At 47.0% G+C, this 23969-nt stretch overlaps 1 pseudogene; it reads left to right on the forward strand.

The window, feature by feature from the left end:
* Positions 1-630: 630 nt before the first annotated feature.
* Positions 631-837, forward strand: LOC142286621 (U2 spliceosomal RNA; annotated as a pseudogene).
* Positions 838-23969: the final 23132 nt, after the last annotated feature.

The following is a 23969-nucleotide window of genomic DNA, read 5'->3' on the forward strand; positions in this document are numbered from 1 at the left end:
TGTGTTTAACGTCGCGCATGTGCAGAACGGAGAAAAGGCTGCGCTCACTTCCTAATGAAAGGGAGTGAGACGCATCTGGGAAGGGAAGGGAAAAGATTAGGGTTTGGGGATGATGAAAGGGCTTTCTACGGGCAAGGATGGCAAAGGGTGGCAGTGACGGAAAGTCAGGCAGCCTGTCCTGTCCTGTCCTGTCCGTCCGTCTTTTTGTATCATGAATTGGAAAGACTGCAAGGGGGAGGGGAGGTGCTTGTGTCCAAAAGGAGGAGTTATTCAGATTCATTGCAGTGGGCGGCGGCTGCAAAAAGCACCATTCTTCTTGTTTTTGCTCTGCAAAACAGCCTTTTCAAGGGTTGGCTTGGGTGACAAAATGTCTTCTGTAGGCGTGGGTTTGTCTCCCTCTCCCTAAGATGTGTCCGGTATAGGCCAGGGTGCCACTCAAGGCCGTAACCAATTCGGGTTATAGCTTCTCGGCCTTTTGGCTAAGATCAAGTGTAGTTTCGGAGGACGCTACCTTGGTCGGTACTGGAAGGTGCCTGGGATTGCACGTCTGCCGGCCTTGAGGAAGTGTGTGCGCCTTCTGGTGACACATAGCCCTCTTGTGCCTGGACGGTTCCCAGGCAACGGGAGGCGATCACCTTTGTTATTTTGAAGTCCTACTGATAAACAGAAAAAAAAAAAAATTAAATCTGTTCTTATCAGTTTAATATCTGATACGTCCCCTCTCTGGGGACCATATATTAAATGGATTTTTAGAACAAGGTGATGGAAAAAATCTTGCTCTGTCCACTGCACGCATTGACCTGGTATTGCAGTACCTCCAGGACCGGTGCACCCCTTCTTAACCCAGTTTCCAAAAGCAGAACTCAATTCACCTGATTCAAATGAGCCCCATTAGTTAATTGAAAGAAAGCAAAAACTTTATATGCACCTCAATTTGGCCAATTCACTTTTCACACTTTCACCCTTTTTTTTATCTTTCACACCTTTTACTTGCTTTATTGATGCAAAAAGCTGTGCCAAATAGCAAACTCATCTCCACTCAACTTGACCAACTCTGCTATGTCCCGTGCAGTATCTTATTCTCAGTCTTATCTAGATCATTTGCAATTGAATAGAATAGATCCCTTTTGGCTGCTTATGACTGTGTAAAATATGTAGTTTTACTGGGCTGGGATGAGAGAATCCATTGAAGCATGGTGTAGGGATTGTGGTTCCTGTGTGCTAAGAAGAGAGGCTGGCACCAGCCAGAAAGCCCCATTGCAGCCAATAATCACTTAATAACTTTTTCAACTTGTCATCATATGGGAGGCCTTCCATTCCTTGTAGTAGTCTAGTTGCCCACCTTTGAACTGACTCTAACTTCTGAATGTCCTTATTAAAATGTGGAGCCCAAAACTGGTTCCCATATTCCAGATGTAGCCTTACAAGTGATTTATAGAGGTGTAACAATACGTTGGGATCACGGGATCTAATCTCCCTTTTTATACACCCTAAAATCTTGTCCCAAGCAGCATTCCATCAGCCTCTGGAAGGTTCCTGGTGCATTGCACAGCTCGAAGGGCATGCTTTTGAACTCGCAGAGACCCATAGGGGTGGCGAAGGCGGTCTTCTCCCGGTCTGCCTCAGCAACGGACACTTGCCAATAGTGACTAGTGAGATCAAGGGTAGAAAAATAATTTGCAGTTCTCAATGCAGCTAGCGATTCCTCAATACGGGGAGTGGTGCCGTCCTTCTTTTTTAACAGGATCAACAGAGCTGCCCAAAGGCTACAACTGTCACGGATAACCCCAGCCGCCTTCATGTTGCTCAACATGTCCTTGGTACACTGGCAATGTGAAGGTGGTATTGGCTTATAGCTCTCTTTGATGGGTGGGTGTGCACCTGTGGGGATGTGGTGTTGGACCCCTTTTATTCCCCCAAAATCTAGCGGGCTTCCCACCGGTAACCCGCTCCCCAGCTTGGATGGATGCTGAGGGAGCCCCTTTTGCCCGCAGGCTCTGGCCCTGGGAACTGTAGCCTTGGCGGTGACTGTGCTTCCCTCTACGGTGTGAGCTGTTGCCTTCAATCGGGTCTTGACTGCTGGGAAACCCTGGAGGTTCCTGTCGCTAACGGATTTGACCGGTTTTACGGCGACTCCTAGCCTGGTCGGGGTCCGTAGGCCCTGCCGGATGGTGCTGGCTTCTCTTCACTCCCCGATCTGGTACCGGCGGGCCACCGCCCATCCCCGGTCCGTACGGTTCACTCCAATCAGCCTCTCCTGCAGAAGGTCACCACCGTCTGCCAACCTTGCTGAGTGCCCGGGCCACACACCCGGACACGGTCAGTCTCCTCTCCTCTTCACTTCTCTAACTCCAAAACTGATCTCTAATCTGACTCCTTTTCCCGCCTCCAGGACTGTGAACTCCTCGGTGGGTGGGATCAACCGCCTGGCCCACCCCCTGGTGTGGACATCAGCCCCTGGAGGAAGGCAACTAGGATTTGTGTTTAGCTTCGGTGTGCCTAGCCGGAGTGTAGAGTGTGTTGGTGTAGTACCTGTGACGACCTGGCTTGTCCAGGGCGCCCATGTGGGGTGTTGGCAGTGTATTTGCGCCTGCGTTCAAAGGTTTGCTGAATGGATAACTGAACGCTGCGCTGGGACAAGGACGTGCTTGATGATGGTGTTATTTCTGAGTAGGCAACTGCAGGTGCAGGACCGGAGGAGGCTTGTTCGCAGGCAGCATGGACAGGGGATTGGCTCGCATGCACAACCAGCGAAGACGTAGCAGTGACATTAGCAAGCACTGCTCCTCGACTCTGTTGTACTTCCCACAAAGTCGGGTGCTTGGCTGACATGTGCCTGATCATGCTGGTGGTGGTCAGGCTGCTAGTTTTGGTACCCCTGCTGATGCTGGCACGGCAGGTGTTGCAAATGGCCTTTTTAGAATCATCTGGATCCAACTTAAAAAACTGCCAGACTCGGGAAGACCTAACATTTGTACAGGCACCTTGTGTCGTGTTGTTGTTCCGGGGAACGGTTGCCTGACTTCTGCCTGGAGCCACCACCCTGCTTCTTACTGCCTGTTGGGATGCTACGCCTCCCTCCCCCTGTGCACTGCTGTCCTCGCTCTGCATATCCTCCTGCCAGGTTGGGTCAGTTACTGGATCATCCACCACGTCGTCTTCCTCTTCCGCACCCTGCTCCTCCTCCTGACTTCCTGACAATTGTGTCTCATCATCGTCCACCCCTTGTTGAGACACGTTGCCAACTTCGTGAGAACGTGGCTGCTCAAATATTTGGCCATCTGTACATACGATCTCCTCATGACCCACTTCAACATGAGCTGGCGAGAGGCCAGAATGTGCGAATGGAAATGTGAACAGCTCTTCCGAGTGTCCAAGTGTGGGATCATTAATGTCCGAGGACGTGTACTCAGCCTTGTGGTAGGAAGGAGGATCAGGTTCTGAAATGTGCGGTGCAGTATCACGGCTACTGACACTTGACCGTGTGGAAGACAGAGTGTTTGTGGTGGTGCCAATCTGACTGGAAGAATTATCCGCTATCCAACTAACAACCTGTTGACACTGGTCTTGGTTCAAGAGCGGTGTACTGCTGCGGTCCCCAAGAATTTGGGACAGGACGTGCGAGCGACTAGATGTGGCCCTTTGTTGTGGCAAAATTAGAGCTTGCCCACGACCTCGGCCTCTGCCTGCACCACCATCACGTCCACTTCCTTGTTCCTTGCCAACGCCCTTGCGCATTTTGCAATGCTGTGCTGACGTGTATTCACTAGACTTGGGCGTTATATCAAAGTTTGTGCAAATTGTGCACCTGTACGCTGCCACCGACAGGCACACACGTGCGGTTTTTAAATGCAAGCACGGACGCACTAAGAACCTAACAGGTTTTAGGAGCAAAAATTAATGACGAGAACTCTGACACTATCAGCCACTGCTGACTGACGTGTATTATACACTACACTTGTGCGTTATATAATAGTTTGGTAAAAACGCACACAAGTGCACCTGTACGCTGCCACCGACAGGCACACACGTGCGGTTTTTAAATGCAAGCACGGACGCACTAAGAACCTAACACAGGTTTTAGGAGCAAAAATTAATGACGAGAACTCTGACACTATCAGCCACTGCTGACTGACGTGTATTATACACTACACTTGTGCGTTATATAATAGTTTGGTAAAAACGCACACAAGTGCACCTGTACGCTGCCACCGACAGGCACACACGTGCGGTTTTTAAATGCAAGCACGGACGCACTAAGAACCTAACACAGGTTTTAGGAGCAAAAATTAATGACGAGAACTCTGACACTATCAGCCACTGCTGACTGACGTGTATTATACACTACACTTGTGCGTTATATAATAGTTTGGTAAAAACGCACACAAGTGCACCTGTACGCTGCCACCGACAGGCACACACGTGCGGTTTTTAAATGCAAGCACGGACGCACTAAGAACCTAACACAGGTTTTAGGAGCAAAAATTAATGACGAGAACTCTGACACTATCAGCCACTGCTGACTGACGTGTATTATACACTACACTTGTGCGTTATATAATAGTTTGGTAAAAACGCACACAAGTGCACCTGTACGCTGCCACCGACAGGCACACACGTGCGGTTTTTAAATGCAAGCACGGACGCACTAAGAACCTAACAGGTTTTAGGAGCGACAATTGCTGAGAAGTCTGACACTATCAGGACTGTTTTAGACTGTGTACACCAGCCCCAGATATGATGAAGGCTGGTATACGGTCACCACTAGGAATGGCTATATACCCTGCCTGCCTGCCTGCCTGCCTGCCTGTATACTGCTACAATAGTCCTGACAAGGACTCTTTTGGTCACTAGCCTGTATTCCAACCTGGCTATACCCTGCCTGTATACAGCAACAATAGTCCTGAGAAGGACTCTGCTACTGTACTCCGACCTGGCTATACCCTGCCTGCCTGTATACAACTAGAATAGTCCTGAGAAGGACTTTTGGTCACACTGTTTGCAGCCCTGCTACGGAAATAGCTATAAAGGGCCGCAAACCTTTCCCTGAAGCAGCGACCCTCTCCCTGCACTGACTGTCTGGATAGCTGTGAGCAGAGCACAGCGCGCCCGCCGGTATAAAGGCTCGGTCACGCTGTGCAGGCCGGCCAATCACTGCAATTCCACAACTAACAGGGCTGTGGCATTGCAGTGGTCTGCCAGCCAATCCCTGCATGAGGGCTGGCTCTCAAAAGAGCGCCAACATGCAGGGATGAAGACCACGAGTACAGCACGAGTATCGCGAGATTACTCGGTCCCCGTCGAGTAGACCGAGTACAGTGATACTCGTGCGAGTACCGAGTAGTAACAAGCATGCTCGCTCATCACTATTTATTAGTAAAATGGCTTACACTCCCCTTTTTTCCACTTTTTTCTTCACTACTTTTATAAAGAAATTTTTCCTTTCTTTATTCTTAATGCAATTTTATATAGCAACACCACCATTTTTTGCCACGAACATAATTTTTCTTGTCCGTCATCCCGTTCACCCTTACAGGGTTGTGGACAGATGCACTTGTCACTACACTTCTAAGACTCAATACAGGGTCTGGAGCTCAATGCTCCCTTTTTGTTTTTTTTTTCTTCTTTTTTTTCTTTTTTTCATTTTGTCCTTCTTCTTCTTCTTTTTCTGATTTTTGTCTCAAAAAGCTGATGAAATTTGAAACACTATACCCCAGTGATTTTATAAATGTTTCTCAATATATCACTTGAGAACTTTTATGGCCGGTATTGTAACAGTTGACCATCCCGGCAGTATTTGAAATACAGCAGTCAGTCCTCTGACGTAGCTCCATATGTGTATATATAGAGGTTCTTCCTCCTTTGATTGCATACTGTTCTTTTTTTGCCCTGATGAAGGAGACAGTGATCTCTGAAACACATTGACCGGAAAAAAGAATAAAGAGATGAAATAATTAACATCAGTTTCCTTTGGTGACAGCGCGGCACGCACCCGATTTTCCTCCTATACGTTATTGCTCTTCTACTAGGGGCTGCGGCTGTCGCCATTTGTAACGTGCATTTAGGGGTTGTGACTGGCACAACCTTAATAGGTGAGTGCAACTACTATTAATTATTTGTTACCTTACCAGGTAAGACCCTAATTTGTGCGTCTGCTCCAGAGTTATTTCCCTGATTATTAATATCTGACAGGCAGTGATTGATCCTGCATTCTCACCTTCCTCTCTGTTGCACATTCTTATTGTTCCTATATGCTCTCTATTTCCATCAGACTTTTTTTGTCCTTCGGTGGGGCTCTAACATATGTGCACCATTTATTATTTATTTTTATGGATTCCTTTCTTTTTTCATGCTAGCGTTCATTATGCAGTAGTCATTCATGATATATCTTATATTTGTGAATCCATTAGGGCTCTATATGTCTGGTGCATCACATTGGGTCTTTTCAGTGCACAATAGGCACCTTTTTCTGTTATGCTCTGCTGCCACCTTATGGACATCCTATCAGTGATGCCAGAAAAAAATGGACATGTCTCCGTGCAGCAATCACGGACACGCGGGTACGCCGCACGGAGACACGTGCAGTGAAAAATCACTGATGTGTGAGCAGACCCATTCATTATAATGGATCTGCGTATCTCAGTGATTCTGTTATGTTTAAAAAAAAGCACAAACGTACCAGAATCACTGACGTGTGAAACAGGCCTTATAGTGTTTTGATTTATGTATGTATTATACAACTTCTGTGGATCTTGTATGAGTGACTTTTCTTCATTTTATTGGATTGTTTTAAAATATTGAAATAAAGTCACGCTTCCTATGCATCCTTTTGTATTCTGATTGGCTACTATAATACAGTTTTTAGGCACTGAGATCGATACCAGAGGCATGGTCTTCCGCTTACCAGAGGATAAGCTCAAAAGGCTAAGGGACATAATAGAAGGGTTTAGTGCTGTTAAGAAGGTGGCATTAAGATAAATGAAATATATCTTCTCGGTCTTCTCGTTTTCTTGCTGAGTTGTGCCAATGGACAGAGTTTTTTCTAGACATTTGCTATTGGAAACTCAGGGAACCAAAGCTCCTGGATAGAGTTGAGCGCGGTTCGTGGTTCGTGGTTCTCCAGTTCTAGGCTCGAGTGATTTTGGGGCATGTTCTAGATCGAACTAGAACTCGAGTTTTTTGCAAAAGCTCGATAGTTCTAGAAACGTTCGAGAACGGTTCTAGCAGCCAAAAAACAGCTAAATCATAGCTTGGTTTCTGCTGTAATAGTGTAAGTCACTCTGTGAATCAAACTATTATCACATTTCAGTGTATAGTGTGCGTGAACAGCGCCTTCAGATCACTGCTGTTTCTATAATGGCGATCGCCATTTTTTTTTTTTTTTTCTTGTCTTCCTTCCCTAAGTGCGCGCGTCTTGTGGGGCGGGCCAGCATGTCAGCCAATCACAGACACACACACAGCTAAGTTGACTTTGAGCCAGAGAAGCAACGGCATGTGTGATAGGATCTGCATGTCACATGTCCCTGCATTATAAAACCGGACATTTTCTTCACGGACGCCATTATCTGCCTTCTGCGTCTTTGGTGTCAGACATCACTGTCGCAGCTCCGTCCTCCTGAGTCCTATAGCCGATACAGCTGTATGCGCTGCATACACAGCGTTAGACAGCATAGGGAGAGCACTTTATAGCAGTCCTTTTAAGGACTCAAACCGGCAGGGTCAGAGAGCCATAGGTGACAGGTCCTGCAAACAGCAACAGCATCTGTGTAGCCAAGGTCAGGGATTTCCTCCCTGCATTTCACCATTAGGAGGGAATAGAAAGGCAGGCTTCCATTCCTCTACCCAGAGCACCACAATCCTGCCACTGTACCCTCCTGTCCTCTGCACACTCCAACTCATTATAACTAAGCCATTATACTAGCAAACACTCAGTGTACCTAGTGGCATCCTATCTGTGGCTATTGGACTTTGCTATAGTCCCACTAGTGCAAAGACATTTGCAGAGCACGTCTGCCTGCATTGCACACTCCAACTTTTTTAAACTAAGCAATTTTACTAGCAAACACTCAGTGTACCTAGTGGCATCCTATACGTGGCTATTGGACTTTGCTATAGTCCCACTAGTGCCAAGACATTTGCAGAGCGCATCTGCCTGCGTTGCACACTCCAACTAATTATAAGTAAGCCATTATACTAGCAAACACTCAGTGTACCTAGTGGCATCCTATCTGTGGCTATTGGACTTTGCTATAGTCCCACTAGTGCAAAGACATTTGCAGAGCACGTCTGCCTGCATTGCACACTCCAACTTTTTTAAACTAAGCAATTTTACTAGCAAACACTCAGTGTACCTAGTGGCATCCTATACGTGGCTATTGGACTTTGCTATAGTCCCACTAGTGCCAAGACATTTGCAGAGCGCATCTGCCTGCGTTGCACACTCCAACTAATTATAAGTAAGCCATTATACTAGCAAACACTCAGTGTACCTAGTGGCATCCTATCTGTGGCTATTGGACTTTGCTATAGTCCCACTAGTGCCAAGACATTTGCAGAGCGCATCTGCCTGCGTTGCACACTCCAACTAATTATAAGTAAGCCATTATACTAGCAAACACTCAGTGTACCTAGTGGCATCCTATACGTGGCTATTGGACCTTGCTATAGTCCCACTAGTGCCAAGACATTTGCAGAGCGCATCTGCCTGCGTTGCACACTCCAACTAATTATAAGTAAGCCATTATTATGATTATTATTATTATTTATTATTATAGCGCCATTTATTCCATGGCGCTTTACAAGTGAAAGGGTATACGTACAACAATCATTAACAGTACATAACAGACTGGTACAGGAGGAGAGAGGACCCTGCCCGCGAGGGCTTACAGTCTACATCGAATGGGTGATGGTACAATAGGTGAGGACAGAGCTGGTTGCGCAGTGGTCTACTGGACTGAGGGCTGTTGTAGGTTATAGGCTTGTTGGAAGAGGTGGGTCTTGAGGTTCCTCTTGAAGCTTTCCACGGTAGGGGAGAGTCTGATGTGCTGAGGTAGAGCATTCCAAAGTATGGGGGATGCACGGGAGAAATCTTGTACGCGATTGTGGGAAGAGAAGATAAGGGAGGAGCAGAGAAGGAGATCTTGTGAGGATCTGAGGTTGCGTGCAGGTAGGTACCGGGAGACTAGGTCACAGATGTAGGGAGGAGACAGGTTGTGCATGGCTTTGTATGTCATGGTTAGTGTTTTGAACTGGAGTCGTTGGGTGATGGGAAGCCAGTGAAGGGATTGGCAGAGTGGCGAGGCTGGGGAGTAGCGAGGGGAGAGGTGGATTAAGCGGGCCGCAGAGTTTAGGATAGATTGGAGGGGTGCAAGAGTGTTGGAAGGGAGGCCAGAGAGCAGGAGGTTGCAGTAGTCGAGGCGGGAGATGATGAGGGCATGCACTAATGTTTTTGCTGATTCTTGGTTAAGGAAAGCACGGATCTGGGAGATGTTTTTGAGTTGTAATCGGCATGAGGTGAAGAGGGCTTGGATGTGTGGCTTGAAGGATAGAGCAGAGTCGAGGGTCACTCCAAGGCAACGAGCTTGTGAGACTGGGGAGAGTAAGCAACCATCGAGTTTGATGGAAAGGCTTGTTGGAGGAGATGAGTGAGGAGGAGGAAAGACAATGAATTCTGTTTTGTCCATGTTAAGTTTTAGGAATCGCACAGAGAAGAAGGATGAAATAGCAGACAGACATTGTGGGATTCTGGTTAGTAGAGAGGTAATGTCAGGTCCATTATACTAGCAAACACTCAGTGTACCTAGTGGCATCCTATCTGTGGCTATTGGACTTTGCTATAGTCCCACTAGTGCCAAGACATTTGCAGAGCGCATCTGCCTGCGTTGCACACTCCAACTAATTATAAGTAAGCCATTATACTAGCAAACACTCAGTGTACCTAGTGGCATCCTATACGTGGCTATTGGACCTTGCTATAGTCCCACTAGTGCCAAGACATTTGCAGAGCGCATCTGCCTGCGTTGCACACTCCAACTAATTATAAGTAATAATAATAATAATAATTTTATTCATTTATATAGCGCTATTAATTCCACAGCGCTTTACATACATTGGAAACACTGTCCCCATTGGGGCTCACAATCTAGAGTCCCTATCTGTATGTTTTTGGAGTGTGGGAGGAAACCGGAGTACCCGGAGGAAACCCACGCTAACACGGGGAGAACATACAAACTCCTTGCAGATGTTGTCCTTGGTGAGATTTGAACCCAGGACCCCAGCGCTGCAAGACTGCAGTGCTAACCACTGAGCCACCGTGCCGCCCATGTAAGCCATTATTATTATTATTATTATTTATTATTATAGCGCCATTTATTCCATGGCGCTTTACAAGTGAAAGGGTATACGTACAACAATCATTAACAGTACATAACAGACTGGTACAGGAGGAGAGAGGACCCTGCCCGCGAGGGCTTACAGTCTACAGGGAATGGGTGATGGTACAATAGGTGAGGACAGAGCTGGTTGCGCAGTGGTCTACTGGACTGAGGGCTGTTGTAGGTTATAGGCTTGTTGGAAGAGGTGGGTCTTGAGGTTCCTCTTGAAGCTTTCCACGGTAGGGGAGAGTCTGATGTGCTGAGGTAGAGCATTCCAAAGTATGGGGGATGCACGGGAGAAATCTTGTACGCGATTGTGGGAAGAGGAGATAAGGGAGGAGCAGAGAAGGAGATCTTGTGAGGATCTGAGGTTGCGTGCAGGTAGGTACCGGGAGACTAGGTCACAGATGTAGGGAGGAGACAGGTTGTGCATGGCTTTGTATGTCATGGTTAGTGTTTTGAACTGGAGTCGTTGGGTGATGGGAAGCCAGTGAAGGGATTGGCAGAGTGGCGAGGCTGGGGAGTAGCGAGGGGAGAGGTGGATTAAGCGGGCCGCAGAGTTTAGGATAGATTGGAGGGGTGCAAGAGTGTTGGAAGGGAGGCCAGAGAGCAGGAGGTTGCAGTAGTCGAGGCGGGAGATGATGAGGGCATGCACTAATGTTTTTGCTGATTCTTGGTTAAGGAAAGCACGGATCCGGGAGATGTTTTTGAGTTGTAATCGGCATGAGGTGAAGAGGGCTTGGATGTGTGGCTTGAAGGATAGAGCAGAGTCGAGGGTCACTCCAAGGCAACGAGCTTGTGAGACTGGGGAGAGTAAGCAACCATCGAGTTTGATGGAAAGGCTTGTTGGAGGAGATGAGTGAGGAGGAGGAAAGACAATGAATTCTGTTTTGTCCATGTTAAGTTTTAGGAATCGCACAGAGAAGAAGGATGAAATAGCAGACAGACATTGTGGGATTCTGGTTAGTAGAGAGGTAATGTCAGGTCCATTATACTAGCAAACACTCAGTGTACCTAGTGGCATCCTATCTGTGGCTATTGGACTTTGCTATAGTCCCACTAGTGCCAAGACATTTGCAGAGCGCATCTGCCTGCGTTGCACACTCCAACTAATTTTAACTTAACCATTATACTAGAAAACACTCAGTGTACCTAGTGGCATCCTATACGTGGCTATTGGACTTTGCTATAGTCCCACTAGTGCCAAGACATTTGCAGAGCGCATCTGCCTGCGTTGCACACGCCAACTAATTATAAGTAAGCCATTATACTAGCAAACACTCAGTGTACCTAGTGGCATCCTATACGTGGCTATTGGACCTTGCTATAGTCCCACTAGTGCCAAGACATTTGCAGAGCGCATCTGCCTGCGTTGCACACTCCAACTAATTATAAGTAAGCCATTATACTAGCAAACACTCAGTGTACCTAGTGGCATCCTATACGTGGCTATTGGACTTTGCTATAGTCCCACTAGTGCCAAGACATTTGCAGAGCGCATCTGCCTGCGTTGCACACTCCAACTAATTATAAGTAAGCCATTATACTAGCAAACACTCAGTGTACCTAGTGGCATCCTATACGTGGCTATTGGACCTTGCTATAGTCCCACTAGTGCCAAGACATTTGCAGAGCGCATCTGCCTGCGTTGCACACTCCAACTAATTATAAGTAAGCCATTATACTAGCAAACACTCAGTGTACCTAGTGGCATCCTATCTGTGGCTATTGGACTTTGCTATAGTCCCACTAGTGCCAAGACATTTGCAGAGCGCATCTGCCTGCGTTGCACACTCCAACTAATTATAAGTAAGCCATTATACTAGCAAACACTCAGTGTACCTAGTGGCATCCTATACGTGGCTATTGGACTTTGCTATAGTCCCACTAGTGCCAAGACATTTGCAGAGCGCATCTGCCTGCGTTGCACACTCCAACTAATTATAAGTAAGCCATTATACTAGCAAACACTCAGTGTACCTAGTGGCATCCTATACGTGGCTATTGGACTTTGCTATAGTCCCACTAGTGCCAAGACATTTGCAGAGCGCATCTGCCTGCGTTGCACACTCCAACTAATTTTAACTTAGCCATTATACTAGCAAACACTCAGTGTACCTAGTGGCATCCTATACGTGGCTATTGGACTTTGCTATAGTCCCACTAGTGCCAAGACATTTGCAGAGCGCATCTGCCTGCGTTGCACACTCCAACTAATTATAAGTAAGCCATTATACTAGCAAACACTCAGTGTACCTAGTGGCATCCTATCTGTGGCTATTGGACTTTGCTATAGTCCCACTAGTGCCAAGACATTTGCAGAGCGCATCTGCCTGCGTTGCACACTCCAACTAATTATAAGTAAGCCATTATACTAGCAAACACTCAGTGTACCTAGTGGCATCCTATACGTGGCTATTGGACTTTTCTATAGTCCCACTAGTGCCAAGACATTTGCAGAGCGCATCTGCCTGCGTTGCACACTCCAACTAATTATAAGTAAGCCATTATACTAGCAAACACTCAGTGTACCTAGTGGCATCCTATACGTGGCTATTGGACTTTGCTATAGTCCCACTAGTGCCAAGACATTTGCAGAGCGCATCTGCCTGCGTTGCACACTCCAACTAATTTTAACTTAGCCATTATACTAGCAAACACTCAGTGTACCTAGTGGCATCCTATACGTGGCTATTGGACTTTGCTATAGTCCCACTAGTGCCAAGACATTTGCAGAGCGCATCTGCCTGCGTTGCACACTCCAACTAATTATAAGTAAGCCATTATACTAGCAAACACTCAGTGTACCTAGTGGCATCCTATACGTGGCTATTGGACTTTGCTATAGTCCCACTAGTGCCAAGACATTTGCAGAGCGCATCTGCCTGCGTTGCACACTCCAACTAATTTTAACTTAGCCATTATACTAGCAAACACTCAGTGTACCTAGTGGCATCCTATACGTGGCTATTGGACTTTGCTATAGTCCCACTAGTGCAAAGACATTTGCAGAGCACGTCTGCCTGCATTGCACACTCCAACTTTTTTAAACTAAGCAATTTTACTAGCAAACACTCAGTGTACCTAGTGGCATCCTATACGTGGCTATTGGACTTTGCTATAGTCCCACTAGTGCCAAGACATTTGCAGAGCGCATCTGCCTGCGTTGCACACTCCAACTAATTATAAGTAAGCCATTATACTAGCAAACACTCAGTGTACCTAGTGGCATCCTATCTGTGGCTATTGGACTTTGCTATAGTCCCACTAGTGCCAAGACATTTGCAGAGCGCATCTGCCTGCGTTGCACACTCCAACTAATTATAAGTAAGCCATTATACTAGCAAACACTCAGTGTACCTAGTGGCATCCTATACGTGGCTATTGGACCTTGCTATAGTCCCACTAGTGCCAAGACATTTGCAGAGCGCATCTGCCTGCGTTGCACACTCCAACTAATTATAAGTAAGCCATTATACTAGCAAACACTCAGTGTACCTAGTGGCATCCTATACGTGGCTATTGGACCTTGCTATAGTCCCACTAGTGCCAAGACATTTGCAGAGCGCATCTGCCTGCGTTGCACACTCCAACTAATTATAAGTAAGCCATTATTATTATTATTATTATTATTTATTATTATAGCGCCATTTATTCCATGGCACTTTACAAGTGAAAGGGTATACGTACAACAATCATTAACAGTACATAACAGACTGGTACAGGAGGAGAGAGGACCCTGCCCGCGAGGGCTTACAGTCTACAGGGAATGGGTGATGGTACAATAGGTGAGGACAGAGCTGGTTGCGCAGTGGTCTACTGGACTGAGGGCTGTTGTAGGTTATAGGCTTGTTGGAAGAGGTGGGTCTTGAGGTTCCTCTTGAAGCTTTCCACGGTAGGGGAGAGTCTGATGTGCTGAGGTAGAGCATTCCAAAGTATGGGGGATGCACGGGAGAAATCTTGTACGCGATTGTGGGAAGAGGAGATAAGGGAGGAGCAGAGAAGGAGATCTTGTGAGGATCTGAGGTTGCGTGCAGGTAGGTACCGGGAGACTAGGTCACAGATGTAGGGAGGAGACAGGTTGTGCATGGCTTTGTATGTCATAGTTAGTGTTTTGAACTGGAGTCGTTGGGTGATGGGAAGCCAGTGAAGGGATTGGCAGAGTGGCGAGGCTGGGGAGTAGCGAGGGGAGAGGTGGATTAAGCGGGCCGCAGAGTTTAGGATAGATTGGAGGGGTGCAAGAGTGTTGGAAGGGAGGCCAGAGAGCAGGAGGTTGCAGTAGTCGAGGCGGGAGATGATGAGGGCATGCACTAATGTTTTTGCTGATTCTTGGTTAAGGAAAGCACGGATCCGGGAGATGTTTTTGAGTTGTAATCGGCATGAGGTGAAGAGGGCTTGGATGTGTGGCTTGAAGGATAGAGCAGAGTCGAGGGTCACTCCAAGGCAACGAGCTTGTGAGACTGGGGAGAGTAAGCAACCATCAAGTTTGATGGAAAGGCTTGTTGGAGGAGATGAGTGAGGAGGAGGAAAGACAATGAATTCTGTTTTGTCCATGTTAAGTTTTAGGAATCGCACAGAGAAGAAGGATGAAATAGCAGACAGACATTGTGGGATTCTGGTTAGTAGAGAGGTAATGTCAGGTCCATTATACTAGCAAACACTCAGTGTACCTAGTGGCATCCTATCTGTGGCTATTGGACTTTGCTATAGTCCCACTAGTGCCAAGACATTTGCAGAGCGCATCTGCCTGCGTTGCACACTCCAACTAATTATAAGTAAGCCATTATACTAGCAAACACTCAGTGTACCTAGTGGCATCCTATACGTGGCTATTGGACCTTGCTATAGTCCCACTAGTGCCAAGACATTTGCAGAGCGCATCTGCCTGCGTTGCACACTCCAACTAATTATAAGTAAGCCATTATACTAGCAAACACTCAGTGTACCTAGTGGCATCCTATACGTGGCTATTGGACTTTGCTATAGTCCCACTAGTGCAAAGACATTTGCAGAGCACGTCTGCCTGCATTGCACACTCCAACTTTTTTAAACTAAGCAATTATACTAGCAAACACTCAGTGTACCTAGTGGCATCCTATACGTGGCTATTGGACTTTGCTATAGTCCCACTAGTGCCAAGACATTTGCAGAGCGCATCTGCCTGCGTTGCACACTCCAACTAATTATAAGTAAGCCATTATACTAGCAAACACTCAGTGTACCTAGTGGCATCCTATACGTGGCTATTGGACCTTGCTATAGTCCCACTAGTGCCAAGATATTTGCAGAGCGCATCTGCCTGCGTTGCACACTCCAACTAATTATAAGTAAGCCATTATACTAGCAAACACTCAGTGTACCTAGTGGCATCCTATACGTGGCTATTGGACTTTGCTATAGTCCCACTAGTGCCAAGACATTTGCAGAGCGCATCTGCCTGCGTTGCACACTCCAACTAATTATAAGTAAGCCATTATACTAGCAAACACTCAGTGTACCTAGTGGCATCCTATACGTGGCTATTGGACCTTGCTATAGTCCCACTAGTGCCAAGACATTTGCAGAGCGCATCTGCCTGCGTTGCACACTCCAACTAATTATAAGTAAGCCATTATACTAGCAAACACTCAGTGTACCTAGTGGCATCCTATCTGTGGCTATTGGACTTTGCTATAGTCCCACTAGTGCCAAGACATTTGCAGAGCGCATCTGCCTGCGTTGCACACTCCAACTAATTATAAGTAAGCCATTATACTAGCAAACACTCAGTGTACCTAGTGGCATCCTATACGTGGCTATTGGACTTTGCTATAGTCCCACTAGTGCCAAGACATTTGCAGAGCGCATCTGCCTGCGTTGCACACTCCAACTAATTATAAGTAAGCCATTATACTAGCAAACACTCAGTGTACCTAGTGGCATCCTATACGTGGCTATTGGACTTTGCTATAGTCCCACTAGTGCCAAGACATTTGCAGAGCGCATCTGCCTGCGTTGCACACTCCAACTAATTTTAACTTAGCCATTATACTAGCAAACACTCAGTGTACCTAGTGGCATCCTATACGTGGCTATTGGACTTTGCTATAGTCCCACTAGTGCCAAGACATTTGCAGAGCGCATCTGCCTGCGTTGCACACTCCAACTAATTATAAGTAAGCCATTATACTAGCAAACACTCAGTGTACCTAGTGGCATCCTATACGTGGCTATTGGACTTTGCTATAGTCCCACTAGTGCCAAGACATTTGCAGAGCGCATCTGCCTGCGTTGCACACTCCAACTAATTTTAACTTAGCCATTATACTAGCAAACACTCAGTGTACCTAGTGGCATCCTATACGTGGCTATTGGACTTTGCTATAGTCCCACTAGTGCCAAGACATTTGCAGAGCGCATCTGCCTGCGTTGCACACTCCAACTCATTATAACTAAGTTGCATTGTCAGGGATATTTATTCTTTATTATTCTGCTGTTAATAAAGCTAGACCACCACTGCAATCTTCACCACCTCTCAATTTTTACTACCACATTTTCAGTCCACAATCTTGTCGCAATCAACATGAGTGGCAAAATGACAGATGCTGGTGGAAAGGGGAAGAGGCGTGGTGGAAAAGGCAAAAAAGGTTTTGTCTGTGGGGAAAGTGCAGCAGCACTGAATACACGTTCAGAGACAACGCTGGCAGCTGGACACGACAAAATCTCCAAGGCGTAACTGGAGAGCTCTGGCCATTTTTCTAGGTTTGAAGCCCAAAAGGAGCAAGGCTCCAGTTGCACAGTCATGGCATCGATGTTCATTTGGAGATACTCCTGTATCATCCTCTCCAGCCGTTGAGTATGTGTCAGACTTGTTGTCTCTGGTGGCCTTGCAAAAGAGGGTCTAAAAAAATTATGAAAAGATTCCATAAAATTGCTGTTACCGGCACCAGATACGGTCCTACTGGTACGGGTAGACTGTTGAAGATGACGAGACCGTCCCATGTTTGTCAAGTTACAACTGGGAGATTCCCTCCCTGCACCTGCACGGTTGTTTGGTGGAAAAGCCGAGCTAAGATCGAGTAACAGCTTCTGCTGATACTCCTGCATACGTGCGTCCCTTTCTATGGCTGGAATTATGTCACAAAATTTGGACTTGTACCGGGGATCTAATAGTGTGGCAATCCAGTAGTCATCATCACTTCTAATTTTGACAATACGACTGTCATGTTGGAGGTAGTGCAACAAAAAGGCACTCATGTGTCTTGCGCAGCCATGCGGACCAAGTCCACGCTGTGTTTGTGGCATAGAGGTGCTACCCGTTCTTTCTTCCTCTGACATCTCCCCCCAACCTCTTTCAACTGAAATTTGACCAAGGTCTCCCTCATCCGCTGAGTCTTCCATGTCCATGGACAGTTCGTCCTCCATTTCTTCATGTTCTCCTGCACCTTGCTCAACATTTCGCCTGCTACTATGCGCCCTTGTCGATCCCTGTTCCCCATGGTCCCATGCCTGCTGCGTTGGTGATGATGAACGTCTGGACCTTGGTGATGTTGTTGTCCCTTGCGCATATGAATCCTCCTGTAGTTCCTCCCCTTCATGTTGTCCCACCCCCTGACTCCGAATAGTGTTTAGCGTGTGCTCCAGCATGTAAATGACTGGAATCGTCATGCTGATAATGGCATTGTCAGAGCTAAACATATTCGTCGCCATGTCGAAACTGTGCAGAAGGGTGCATAGGTCCTTGATCTGAGACCACTCCATCAGGGTGATCTGCCCCACCTCTGCATCTCGTTGGCCCAGGCTATACGTCATGACGTATTGCACCAGGGCTCTGCGGTGCTGCCACAGTCGCTGTAACATGTGGAGAGTTGAATTCCAGCGTGTCGCCACATCGCATTTCAGGCGATGAACCGGCAGGCCGAAAGACTTCTGGAGCGATGCAAGTCGCTCTGCTGCGGCGCTTGAACGGCGGAAGTGAGCTGACAGTTTTCGTGCCCTGTTCAGAAGGCCATCTAGGCCGGGATAGTGTGTTAAAAATTGCTGGACGACAAGGTTCAACACGTGAGCCATACAAGGTACGTGTGTCACAATGCCCAGGCGAAGTGCCGCACCCAGGTTTGCAGCATTGTCGCACACGGCCTTACCAGGCTGCAGGTTGAGTGGAGACAACCATTTATTAAACTCGGACCGCAGAGCTGACCACAACTCCTCAGCTGTGTGACTCTTATTCCCAAGACATGTCAAGCTAAAGACCGCCTGATGCCGTTACGCTCTGCTGCCAGCATAGTAATGAGGCGTGCGTGATTCCTTCTGCGCAGTGAGAACGCTGGTGGCCTGACCAGGCAGGCTTGGGGCGGAGGTGGAGGACCCAGATGAGGTGGAGGATGCAGAAGCTGTGGCGGAACTTGGACAGACAGAGGATTGACACACAAGTCGTGGGGACGGCAAGACTTGTGCAGCAGACCCTTCACCATCTATCACCATAGTTACCCAGTGCCCAGTCAGCGACATGTAACGTCCCTGTCCATGCTTACTGGTCCAAGTATCGGTGGTGAAATGCACCCATTCACACACAGAGTTTCTCAAGGAAGCGGTGATGTTGTGTGCGACATGCTGGTGTAGCACGGGCACACCTTTCTTAGAGAAGTAGTGGCGACTAGGCATCTGGTACTGGGGCACAGCGACAGACATAAGGTCTCTAAAATCCTGTGTGTCCACTAGGCGGAAAGGCAGCATTTCGGTAGCCAACAGCTTACAGAGGGATAGAGTCAACCTCTTAGCTTTGTCATGGGTCGGAGGAAGTGGCCTTTTATTTGACCACATCTGAGGGACAGAGATCTGGCTGCTGTGTGTAGACGGTGTTGAGTAGGGTGTCCCTGGAAAAATGCAGGTTTGTGAGGAAAGTGCAGGCGGAGACATGATGTTGCCTTCATCCAACGTTGGTGCTATCGATGTCTGAGAGAGCTGTACACACTCACTTGTTTCCCCTTCCAAACCAACTGACGACCTTACAAGCAAACTGCCTGTTGCGGTTACAGTGGTGGAAGTTTGGCGTGGAAAAACAGGTGTGACAGCTGTCCCCACAGTCCTAGAAGATGAAGAGCGCGCGGATGCACTGGAAGGGGCCGGCGGTGGATGGTTCGCTCTTGCAGCATTGCAGCACAGTGAGCTTCCCACCGGGACCTATGATATTTATTCATGTGACGATTCATGGAAGAAGTTGTCAAACTGCTGAGGTTTTGACCTCTACTAAGAGAATCATGACAAATTTTACATATCACATGATTTGGGCGATCTTTTTCTATGTCAAAAAAGGACCAGGCTAGGCAAGGCTTAGAGGCCATGCGACCTGTTGATCCACCCCGAATAATGCTCATAGGCAGAGTGGTGGCTGAGGATGCAGTTGTAGACGTGCTACCAGTGCTCCGACTCTGTCCAGGAAGGCGCAAGGTAACTTCGTCGTCGGTTGCATCCTCCTCCACCGCCTCTGTTGACCTCCTCGAGTGCCTGACTGGGGGTTGACAGTAGGTGGGATCTAGAACTTCATCATCAATTGTTGTGTTTGCACTCCCCTCCCCCTCAGACCGAGCCTCTTCTTGCCCTGACCGAATATTTAAGTTGTCATCCCAATCGGGTATCTGCGTCTCATCTTCATCAGTATGTTCCTCATTGTCTATAACCACAGGTGTTACAGTTTGTGACAAAGGGTCAACATTATGCTCAGAAACTTGGTCCTCACGGCCTGAATCAGAGTCACAAAGGTTCTGGGCATCACTGCAGACCATTTCCTGTTCTGTACTCACTGTAGCTTGGGAGCAGACCTCTGATTCCCAGGCTATAGTGTGACTGAACAGCTCTGCAGACTCAGCCATCTCAGTTCCACCATACTGTGCAGGGCTGATGGAGACTTCAGAGCTGGGAGAAATCAAGTGTGATTGGGATGACAACTCAGAGGACTGGTGTTTTTTGGATGCGGTACTTGAAGTGGCTGAGAGGGCACTTGTTGGACCACTTGAGATCCATTCAAGCATTTTCCTTTTTTGCCCATCATCTACCTTTCTTCCTGTTGTTCGTGTCCGTAAAAAAGGGAGCACATCGGATTGTCCACGGTAAGTAGTAGACATCTTACTTTTGCTGGTAGATGGTCTATCTTCAGCAGATGATAATGGAGCTTTGCCACTTTCCCCACAGACAAAACCTTTTTTGCCTTTTCCACCACGCCTCTTCCCCTTTCCACCAGCATCTGTCATTTTGCCACTCATGTTGATTGCGACAAGATTGTGGACTGAAAATGTGGTAGTAAAAATTGAGAGGTGGTGAAGATTGCAGTGGTGGTCTAGCTTTATTAACAGCAGAATAATAAAGAATAAATATCCCTGACAATGCAACTTAGTTATAATGAGTTGGAGTGTGCAACGCAGGCAGATGCGCTCTGCAAATGTCTTGGCACTAGTGGGACTATAGCAAAGTCCAATAGCCACGTATAGGATGCCACTAGGTACACTGAGTGTTTGCTAGTATAATGGCTAAGTTAAAATTAGTTGGAGTGTGCAACGCAGGCAGATGCGCTCTGCAAATGTCTTGGCACTAGTGGGACTATAGCAAAGTCCAATAGCCACGTATAGGATGCCACTAGGTACACTGAGTGTTTGCTAGTATAATGGCTTACTTATAATTAGTTGGAGTGTGCAACGCAGGCAGATGCGCTCTGCAAATGTCTTGGCACTAGTGGGACTATAGCAAAGTCCAATAGCCACGTATAGGATGCCACTAGGTACACTGAGTGTTTGCTAGTATAATGGCTAAGTTAAAATTAGTTGGAGTGTGCAACGCAGGCAGATGCGCTCTGCAAATGTCTTGGCACTAGTGGGACTATAGCAAAGTCCAATAGCCACGTATAGGATGCCACTAGGTACACTGAGTGTTTGCTAGTATAATGGCTTACTTATAATTAGTTGGAGTGTGCAACGCAGGCAGATGCGCTCTGCAAATGTCTTGGCACTAGTGGGACTATAGCAAAGTCCAATAGCCACGTATAGGATGCCACTAGGTACACTGAGTGTTTGCTAGTATAATGGCTAAGTTAAAATTAGTTGGAGTGTGCAACGCAGGCAGATGCGCTCTGCAAATGTCTTGGCACTAGTGGGACTATAGCAAAGTCCAATAGCCACAGATAGGATGCCACTAGGTACACTGAGTATTTGCTAGTATAATGGCTTACTTATAATTAGTTGGAGTGTGCAACGCAGGCAGATGCGCTCTGCAAATGTCTTGGCACTAGTGGGACTATAGCAAGGTCCAATAGCCACGTATAGGATGCCACTAGGTACACTGAGTGTTTGCTAGTATAATGGCTTACTTATAATTAGTTGGAGTGTGCAACGCAGGCAGATGCGCTCTGCAAATGTCTTGGCACTAGTGGGACTATAGCAAAGTCCAATAGCCACGTATAGGATGCCACTAGGTACACTGAGTGTTTGCTAGTATAATGGCTTACTTATAATTAGTTGGAGTGTGCAACGCAGGCAGATGCGCTCTGCAAATGTCTTGGCACTAGTGGGACTATAGCAAGGTCCAATAGCCACGTATAGGATGCCACTAGGTACACTGAGTGTTTGCTAGTATAATGGCTTACTTATAATTAGTTGGAGTGTGCAACGCAGGCAGATGCGCTCTGCAAATGTCTTGGCACTAGTGGGACTATAGCAAAGTCCAATAGCCACGTATAGGATGCCACTAGGTACACTGAGTGTTTGCTAGTATAATGGCTAAGTTAAAATTAGTTGGAGTGTGCAACGCAGGCAGATGCGCTCTGCAAATGTCTTGGCACTAGTGGGACTATAGCAAAGTCCAATAGCCACGTATAGGATGCCACTAGGTACACTGAGTGTTTGCTAGTAAAATTGCTTAGTTTAAAAAAGTTGGAGTGTGCAATGCAGGCAGACGTGCTCTGCAAATGTCTTTGCACTAGTGGGACTATAGCAAAGTCCAATAGCCACAGATAGGATGCCACTAGGTACACTGAGTTTTTGCTAGTATAATGGCTTACTTATAATTAGTTGGAGTGTGCAACGCAGGCAGATGCGCTCTGCAAATGTCTTGGCACTAGTGGGACTATAGCAAGGTCCAATAGCCACGTATAGGATGCCACTAGGTACACTGAGTGTTTGCTAGTATAATGGCTTACTTATAATTAGTTGGAGTGTGCAACGCAGGCAGATGCGCTCTGCAAATGTCTTGGCACTAGTGGGACTATAGCAAGGTCCAATAGCCACGTATAGGATGCCACTAGGTACACTGAGTGTTTGCTAGTATAATGGCTTACTTATAATTAGTTGGAGTGTGCAACGCAGGCAGATGCGCTCTGCAAATGTCTTGGCACTAGTGGGACTATAGCAAAGTCCAATAGCCACAGACAGGATGCCACTAGGTACACTGAGTGTTTGCTAGTATAATGGCTTACTTATAATTAGTTGGAGTGTGCAACGCAGGCAGATGCGCTCTGCAAATGTCTTGGCACTAGTGGGACTATAGCAAGGTCCAATAGCCACGTATAGGATGCCACTAGGTACACTGAGTGTTTGCTAGTATAATGGCTTACTTATAATTAGTTGGAGTGTGCAACGCAGGCAGATGCGCTCTGCAAATGTCTTGGCACTAGTGGGACTATAGCAAGGTCCAATAGCCACGTATAGGATGCCACTAGGTACACTGAGTGTTTGCTAGTATAATGGCTTACTTATAATTAGTTGGAGTGTGCAACGCAGGCAGATGCGCTCTGCAAATGTCTTGGCACTAGTGGGACTATAGCAAAGTCCAATAGCCACAGATAGGATGCCACTAGGTACACTGAGTGTTTGCTAGTATAATGGCTTACTTATAATTAGTTGGAGTGTGCAACGCAGGCAGATGCGCTCTGCAAATGTCTTGGCACTAGTGGGACTATAGCAAAGTCCAATAGCCACGTATAGGATGCCACTAGGTACACTGAGTGTTTGCTAGTAAAATTGCTTAGTTTAAAAAAGTTGGAGTGTGCAATGCAGGCAGACGTGCTCTGCAAATGTCTTTGCACTAGTGGGACTATAGCAAAGTCCAATAGCCACAGATAGGATGCCACTAGGTACACTGAGTGTTTGCTAGTATAATGGCTTACTTATAATTAGTTGGAGTGTGCAACGCAGGCAGATGCGCTCTGCAAATGTCTTGGCACTAGTGGGACTATAGCAAAGTCCAATAGCCACGTATAGGATGCCACTAGGTACACTGAGTGTTTGCTAGTAAAATTGCTTAGTTTAAAAAAGTTGGAGTGTGCAATGCAGGCAGACGTGCTCTGCAAATGTCTTTGCACTAGTGGGACTATAGCAAAGTCCAATAGCCACAGATAGGATGCCACTAGGTACACTGAGTGTTTGCTAGTATAATGGCTTAGTTATAATGAGTTGGAGTGTGCAGAGGACAGGAGGGTACAGTGGCAGGATTGTGGTGCTCTGGGTAGAGGAATGGAAGCCTGCCTTTCTATTCCCTCCTAATGGTGAAATGCAGGGAGGAAATCCCTGACCTTGGCTACACAGATGCTGTTGCTGTTTGCAGGACCTGTCACCTATGGCTCTCTGACCC

Source organism: Anomaloglossus baeobatrachus, unplaced genomic scaffold (assembly GCF_048569485.1).
Source record: "Anomaloglossus baeobatrachus isolate aAnoBae1 unplaced genomic scaffold, aAnoBae1.hap1 Scaffold_67, whole genome shotgun sequence".
In the NCBI taxonomy this organism is placed as follows: domain Eukaryota; kingdom Metazoa; phylum Chordata; class Amphibia; order Anura; family Aromobatidae; genus Anomaloglossus; species Anomaloglossus baeobatrachus.